The sequence below is a fragment of the Orycteropus afer genome, unplaced genomic scaffold, assembly GCF_000298275.1.
Source record: "Orycteropus afer afer isolate SDZICR_OR568_19922 unplaced genomic scaffold, OryAfe1.0 scaffold00327, whole genome shotgun sequence".
Lineage (NCBI taxonomy): Eukaryota > Metazoa > Chordata > Mammalia > Tubulidentata > Orycteropodidae > Orycteropus > Orycteropus afer.
In genome coordinates this window covers 2752805-2760518 of record NW_006921914.1, presented here as the reverse complement: position 1 = coordinate 2760518, position 7714 = coordinate 2752805, and positions in this window count along the sequence as shown.

Here is a 7714-nt window from a genome sequence, read left to right as displayed (position 1 = left end):
ACTTGCCCATGATTTTCATTTTTTTGTTTTGTTTTGTTTGTATGTTATCTATGCTAGCAGGGTACTGCGCTGTGCCCCTATATTCACTAGTTGACAGCACTTATACACTCACCACCTGTCTCCTTTCCTATTATCAGCCTCTTATATGTCCCTGCCAAGCTTGGCAAACAGAGCCTATTCTTAGGTCCCTAGAATCCAAATAAGAATGCTATTTCTTTAAAATCCAAAATTGTTGCCACTTGTAAAGATTCAAAATGGCTGCACCTTCAGTCACTTTAAATATCCAAAATGGCTGCTGCGTGTAAACAATCAAAATGGCTGTGCTCTCTGGACAGCAGGAAGTCAACAGATCAGGTTGTCTTCCTCCTTGCTGTTTCCCTTCCTAGTCTTAGGCCATCAGAGCAGTCTTCCCTGCAGCCCTTGGTGTCCAGGTCTGATCTTCAGGTCAATTCTCAGGTCCCAACACCACTTGGAAATATTCAGGCTGTTGGTCCCGTCAGAGTAGCTGACAGTCTGCAGCTCCAACCGTCTTTGTACTCACTATTTTCATTCATGTTTTTCTACTAGTTGGTGCCTAATCCACTTCTGTATAGTTCCTTTCAACGCTTAGGGTCCCTGGATTATCTTCTGTATCTCTGTTAATTGTTTTTTCTTTTTTTTTTTTTGTTGAAGAGGGTCTGTGTCACTTGTCTGCCTATTCCTCCATCTTACCAGAAGTCTCTCTTTAAGCCTTAAGGAAGGACACCTAAGGGCAATGGCCTGGATGGGTTATCTCAACTCCATGGACCCCAGAAATCTGTATTCCAGGAGAATTAAAACTGTTTCTCACTCTACATCTTGCTCTGAGGGATGAGCTGACAGTGCTGGAACTTAATATTGTATGGCAAATGTCAACACTATATAAAGTTTGGGACCTTATCAGCTTTTAATATTGCTTGGCAAATGTCAGCACTATATAATGTTTGAGACCTTATCAAGTGAAAAAATGAGCATCAGCACCAGCCTTGTAAATGTAAGATAGTAAATATCTATGTTAGCCTAGAAAACAAAAGTACAAAGGTAACTAGGTGGTGTGGTGACAGTTTCCAGGGTTATTCCTCCCACCTACAACCAAAAAACTTTCCTATTATGTTAACTCTTACACTAAATGGCCACTGGACCTTCACTCAGTGTTTCATTATTACCTGTGTCTTCCAAGACTCCTCTCTGAGTTTCCTGTTTTTGTAAGTGAAGGGCCCCCAAAGTATTATGTATCCCTGCCTAAAGCATTTGACTGCTAACCAGAAGGTTAGCAGTTCAAACCCACCTGCCGCTCTGTGGAAAGAAGACCAGGCAATCTACTTCCATAAAGATTTACTGCCTTGGAAACCCAAAAGGGGGTTGCTATGAGTCAGAATCAACTTGATGGCAGTGAGTTTTTTGTTTTGTTTTGTTTGTTAAACCTAAGGGATAAAAGAAAAATAGCTAGTCACATAAATCAAGAACTGATAAACTCTTCAATTGAAAAAATAAATTAAAAAAGACTCAGAGTGCGTGAAACTAGCCCTCTATGACTCTTCCCAGAAGCAACTTGTAAATATAATTTGTAGATATACTGCAGATGAGATTAAGATGCTTTCCAATATTTCACTTGGGAGCTACCAACCTTGAATGTAACTTGCATAAGATGAGTTGTTACCTTGGAAACCACGACATGTAATGAGGATAAATCAAAAACCAAACTCACTGCCTCAAGTCAGATCCTACTCATAGTGACCCCTCCTTGGGTTTCCGGGGCAGTATCACTACAGAAGTAGATCACCCAATCTTCCTTCTGAGGAGAGGCTGTTGAGTTTGAACTGCCAGCCTTCTGGTTAGCAGTCAAATGCCTTAGGCACTATGCCACCAGAGCTCCTATGTAATGAGGATGGGAGGCAGGTAATACTGTAATGACAGAAGATCCTGGTAACCAGTCAGAGATGATGAAAAAAGAAAATTGGAAGACTGGTGTTTATCCAGCATGGTTCAAGTAACAGGGACACTGTTCTGCCAGACATGTTACAAGTAATACAGTCATTTGTCCTACAGTGATAAACACTTCCTCAAAACCATTCAACTCCATTTGTCCAAATTGCAAGCAAACTTCTGATTACTAGTTTGGTTGTTCAGACAACTTAATAGCTGGTAGATACAACCCCAGGTAAAACTCACTGCCATTGAGTTGATTGCAACTCATAGCAACCCTATAGGACAGAGTAGAACTCTTCCAAGGCTGTAAATCTTTCGGAAGCAGGCTGCCTCATCTTTCTCCCAAGTAGTGGCTGATGGGTTTGAACCACTGACCTTTCGGTTAGCAGCCAAAGTCTTTAACCACCAAATGTAGATAGTAGATGTGTTTTTGTTCCTAGACACTGTATACTTCACTTGCATTTGGCTTGCAAACCAATCTCCTATAGAGCTGCTTAGTATTAGTTCCTCAGAGTATAACTACTTCCAGGTGAACCTATACAATCTGAATCTTAGTTTCAGAGTCTAAAAATATGAGAGCTTCAATGAGATTAATCAATTCACTACTTTTTTCTTATTTTCAATGTAGTACATGTCCATTGTAGAAAAATTTGAAGGTACAGAAATAGGAAAGCTGATGATTGAATCACCTCCAAGCCCATTATATCCAGAAAGAATCACTGTGAACATTCAGCCTATTTCCTTCCAGTGTTTTCCAATGCATTTTTTTTCTTTACACATTTAAGATCACATTGTATGCACAATTCTGTATCCTGACTTTTTCAGTTAATGATAGCTTATATATGTATTTCCATGTCATTACAAACTTTTCAAAGGCACAATTTTGAGTTAAATTTTTATGGAAGTATAGCATAAATAGAGTAAAATACATATACCAAATGAGTACAGTTTGATAAATTTTCACAAATTGTACACACCCATATAACTAGCACCTAGGTGAAGAAAGAATATTACCACCACCAGAAGCCACTCCTACCCTAAGGGTAATGTTATCCTGACTTCTAATACTCTAGCCTGAGTGTAATTTTGAATGGCTCTGTAATAGGCTATTAAAAAAAAAAAAAAAAAAAAGCAAGAAAGATAAAAGGAGAGAAAAGTTGGGTGAGTTTTCTAGACTTTGAAAAATGCAAAAACCTAGTTGCCATGGAGTCCATTCATATCGACCCCCAGGTGTTTCAGAGTAGAACTGTGCTCCAGGGACTTTTCAATGGCTGTGATCTTTTGAAAGTAGATCAACGGGTTTGTCTTCCAATATGCCTCCGGGTGCACTTGAACCATCCACCTTTTGGTTAACAGCAGAGAACTTAACTGTTTGTGTTACTCAGGGACTCCATAACAGGCCATCAAACCAAAAAAACAAACTCAGACATCAAGTCAAGTCAATTCCAACTTATAGCAACCCCCCTGGGTTTCCAAGACTGTAAATCTTTACAGAAGTAGATTGCTCCATCTTCCTCCTGTGATGCAGCTGGTGGGTTTGAACTGCCAACCTTCTGGTTAGCAGCCAAATAAATGCCTTACTCACTATGCCACCCGAGCGCCTTATAACAGGCCATGGGCATATTATATTTTATGCAACCAATCCCCATTCCTCTAATGTAGGACCTTGAAGATGCTTTATTTTTATTTTTTAAATTTGTATTGTGATTTGGGTAAAAGTTTACAGGGCAGATTCATTTTTCATACAGCACTTCATACACATTTAGTCTCATGACGTTGACTACAATTTCCCACAATGTAACAGCTCTCTTCCCATATCCTCCCCATAGTTACCTCTTCCCTGTGTCCTTCCCTCTCGTGCACTCCTGCCCCCCGGGCTGTCTCCCTTGAAGATGCTTTTTATTTATTTGTTTTTAACCCTGAGACCCTTTGGTCTTATTTTTGTCATATCTTTGTTCATATTTTAGAATAGATTCTTAGAGGTGAAATTTCTGAGACAGATGGTATAAAAAACTTAAAGGATCTTGATAATTGGTGCCAAACTGCTTTCCCAGGAAGGTTGTATACATTTACAATCCAACTGACAGTGTATGAGAGCATCCACTTCATTGCCCATGGTGTAGTCTGAGCAGTATCAATTCTATTTTAATCGTTAGGTAAAACAACATCTAGTTGATATACTTTGCATGGTCTGTTATTATTACTGAGGTAGAACAAAGCACTTATTGATAAAATATATTTTTTTTTCTGTGAATTATCTCTCCATGCTTTTTGCCAAGGTCTCTCTTGGAACCATCATGTTTTCTTATCAGTTTATATAAGCTATTTAAACAATAAAGCTAGTGACCCTTTGCCATACTTTGATATATTTCTCTCTTTGTTGCTTGTTATTTATTAATTATACTTTTGTCATATGGAAATTCTTAAAGTTTATGTAATAGAATCTGCCTACATTTTCCTTGGTGATTTTTTTTTTCTATTGCTGTTAATTTGACAAAGTCTTCCCTGGTCCAGATTTCAGATGCAAAATCATCTACATTTTATTCTATGGTTTTAATGATTTATATTTTGTCTTTTTTTACTTTCTACTAATTCATCTTGAATTTCAGTAGGTGAATGGCATTGGTTGTTAGTTGCCATTGAGTCAGCTCCAACTCATGGTGACGCCATGTACAAGAGAGTGAAATGTTGTCCGGTCGTTTGTCATCTTTATGATCGTTGGTATACTCGTGTTCACTGTTGCAGGTACTGTGTAGTGCCTTCCAACCTAGGGGGCTCTCTTCCAGCACTACATCAGACAATATTCTGTTGTGATCCATAGGGTTTTCAAGGGCTAATTTTTGGAAGTAGATCACCAGGCCTTTCTTCCTAGTCTGTCTAAGTCTGGAAATTCCACTAAAATCTGTCCACCGTGGATGACCCTGCTGGCATTTTAAATACTGGGGGCATAGCTTCCAATATCATAGCAACACTCAAGGCACTATTTTGTTACAATCACCTCAGCTGATTGTGTTGAGGATAGGCTGATGCAGTGGAAGATAGGTGTTTTGGGAGCACCCGAGGGAAGGCCAGGTAAGCAGCAAACTGGCCACTACAGAAGGCAGATGTTTTGGAGTGCCTGGGAGCAGGGTGCAGCAGGTGGCTGTTGGACAGGTTGGGGAGACCAGGAAGTGAGTGGAGCCATTTGGAACAACTAAGGGGTATAAACTTGTCTGTCAGTTTGTCATACTGTGGTGGCTTGTGTGTTGCTGTGAGGCTGGAGGCTATGCCACCAGTGTTTCAAATGCAAGCAGGGTTACCCATGGTGGACAGGTTTCAGCAGAGCTTCCCGACTAAGACATACTCAGAAGAAGCAAGAATCCATCCACGTCTCAAAGAATTAGCCAGTGAAAACCTTATGAATAGCAGTGAAATACTGTCTGATATATTATTGAAAAACTTTATGAATAGCCCTGAAACATTGTCTGATATAGTGCCTGACGATGAGCACCTCAGGTCGGAAGGCTTTCAAAATAGGACTGGGGAAGAGCTGCCTCCTCAGAGTAGAGTCGAGCTTAATGATGTGGATGGAGTAAAGCTTTCGGGACCTCCATTTGCTGATGTGGCACGTCTCAAGATGAGAAGAAACAGCTGCAAACATCCATTAAAAATCAGAACGTGGAATATACCAAGTATGAATCTAGGAAAACTGGAAGTTGTCACAAATGAAATGGAACACATAAAGATCAATATCCTAGGCCTCTTATGCATGTGAGAGCTGGACAATGAATAAGGAAGATCAAAGAAGAGTGGATGCTTTTGAGTTGTGGTGTTGGCAAAGAATACTGAGAGTACCATGGACTGCTAAAAAGACTAACAAATCTGTCCTGGAGGAGGTGCAGCCAGAATGCTCCTTGGAAACAAGAATGACCAGACTTTGTCTCATCTACTTTGGTCATGTTGTCAGAAGGGACCATTCTCTGGAGAAGAATATCATGCTTGGTAAAGTGGAGGGTCAACGGAAAAGGGAAAGGCTTTCAACAAGATGGATTGACACAGTGACTGTAACCATGGGCTCAAGTATAGCAGGGATCATGCATGAGGCTGGCACAGGACTGGGCAGTGTTTCATTCTGTTGTACATAAGGTCACTGTGAGTCAGAGATGACTCGATGGCACCTAACAAGAAGAAGCCCCTGACTATATTTTGAGAAATATTTGCAGCATGCAATATAGCCTGCCTTAGTACAGAGATTTATCACCTCCCACCTCTATGACTCAGCCATCTCCCTCAGCTTCCAGGTAACTCTCCTCTATAATCCATCTTATTGTAGCTACTAGAGTTCTCTTCTAGAAACATCTCATGAAAAAAACTCCTTTTTAGCTCCCTGTTGTTAGAAAAAGGCACTCTGGTGGTACAGTGGGTAAGGCATTTGGGTGCTAACCAGAAAGTTGGTAGTTCAGACTCACCAGCTGCTCTGTGGGAGGACAATGAGGCAATCTAGTTTTGTAAAGATTTACAGCTGTAGAAATTCTATAGGGGTCACTATTAGTTAGAATATACTCAATGGCAGCGGATCATTATTACTACTACAGAAAGGAGCCCTGGTGGCGCAGTGTTAAGCACTGGGTGGCTAACCAAAAGATTGGCCACTTGAACCCACCAACTCCTGTACAAAAGATAGATGTGGCAGTCTCACTCTGTAAAGTTTTACAGCCTTGGAAACCCTACTCTTTCTCATAGAGTCTCTTTCCTATAGGATCTCTATAGCAATGAGTGGTGTGGTAGTGGATTGTTACAGGGGAAACCTGGTGGGTGCAAGCAGTGATCAGCTACTAACCTAAAGATTGGTGGGTTGAATCCTCCAGAAAAGGCCTGGAGATCTAAATCTGTAAAAATTACAGCCAAGTAAACCCTATGGAGCAATTTTATGTTGTAACACAATTCTTACATGGAGTCAGAATTGACTCCATGACAAAGTTTTTTTTTTTTTTGGGGGGGGGTGCTAACTGTTACAGGAGCTAGTTCAAACTACTCACCTCACCACTCCAGACCCTTCATTATCTTTCAGACCTATCTATCTAATCAGCTGGATCTTCTTTTCAGCACTTACCGTCTTATTTCCCCGGGGAAGATTCCTCCAGGCCCTTGTACATACATTACTCACTCCTGTTTTCATGCTGCAGTCCCAGCCTCCACTCTGTTTATTCGAATCCTACCTACTCAACTCAGTTCTCATGTTCTCTTCCTTCCCTGGCTACCAAGATGATCACGCTTTCCTCGGATTGCCAAAGCACCTGTTGTTACAGGAGGGGAACCCCACAAAACCCCAATGGGTTCTTGTCTTCTGGTGAGAAAGAATTGCTCACAGAGATGGAGGTGGTTCATAGAGAGCAAGTCTTTAATGAAACACTGCATGAGACTGTACAGTGGGACAGCCACTAGGTGTATAGCACACTAGCTGGACTGCCAACATTTCCCAGTTGGCTTACAGCAATTATAGGGCACAGAATGAGAAAGCTATACAATCGGCCAGTCATGTGGGTGGGATTCCTAGCTTTTGATATTCTGGTCCTTGGGATTGATCCAGGCACCTGCTTAACTATAGATCAAAAGGGGCTCCTGTGTTGACACCTTAGGACCTGCAACAAATGACCTGGCGATTACAAACCTTTCTACTCACAATTTTTCAGGGTTTCCCCATTCCTATCAGTTGTTGTTGTTGTTGTTGTTGTTGTTGTTATTTGTCATCGAGTTGGCCCTGACTCCTAGCGACCCCTCCTTGGGT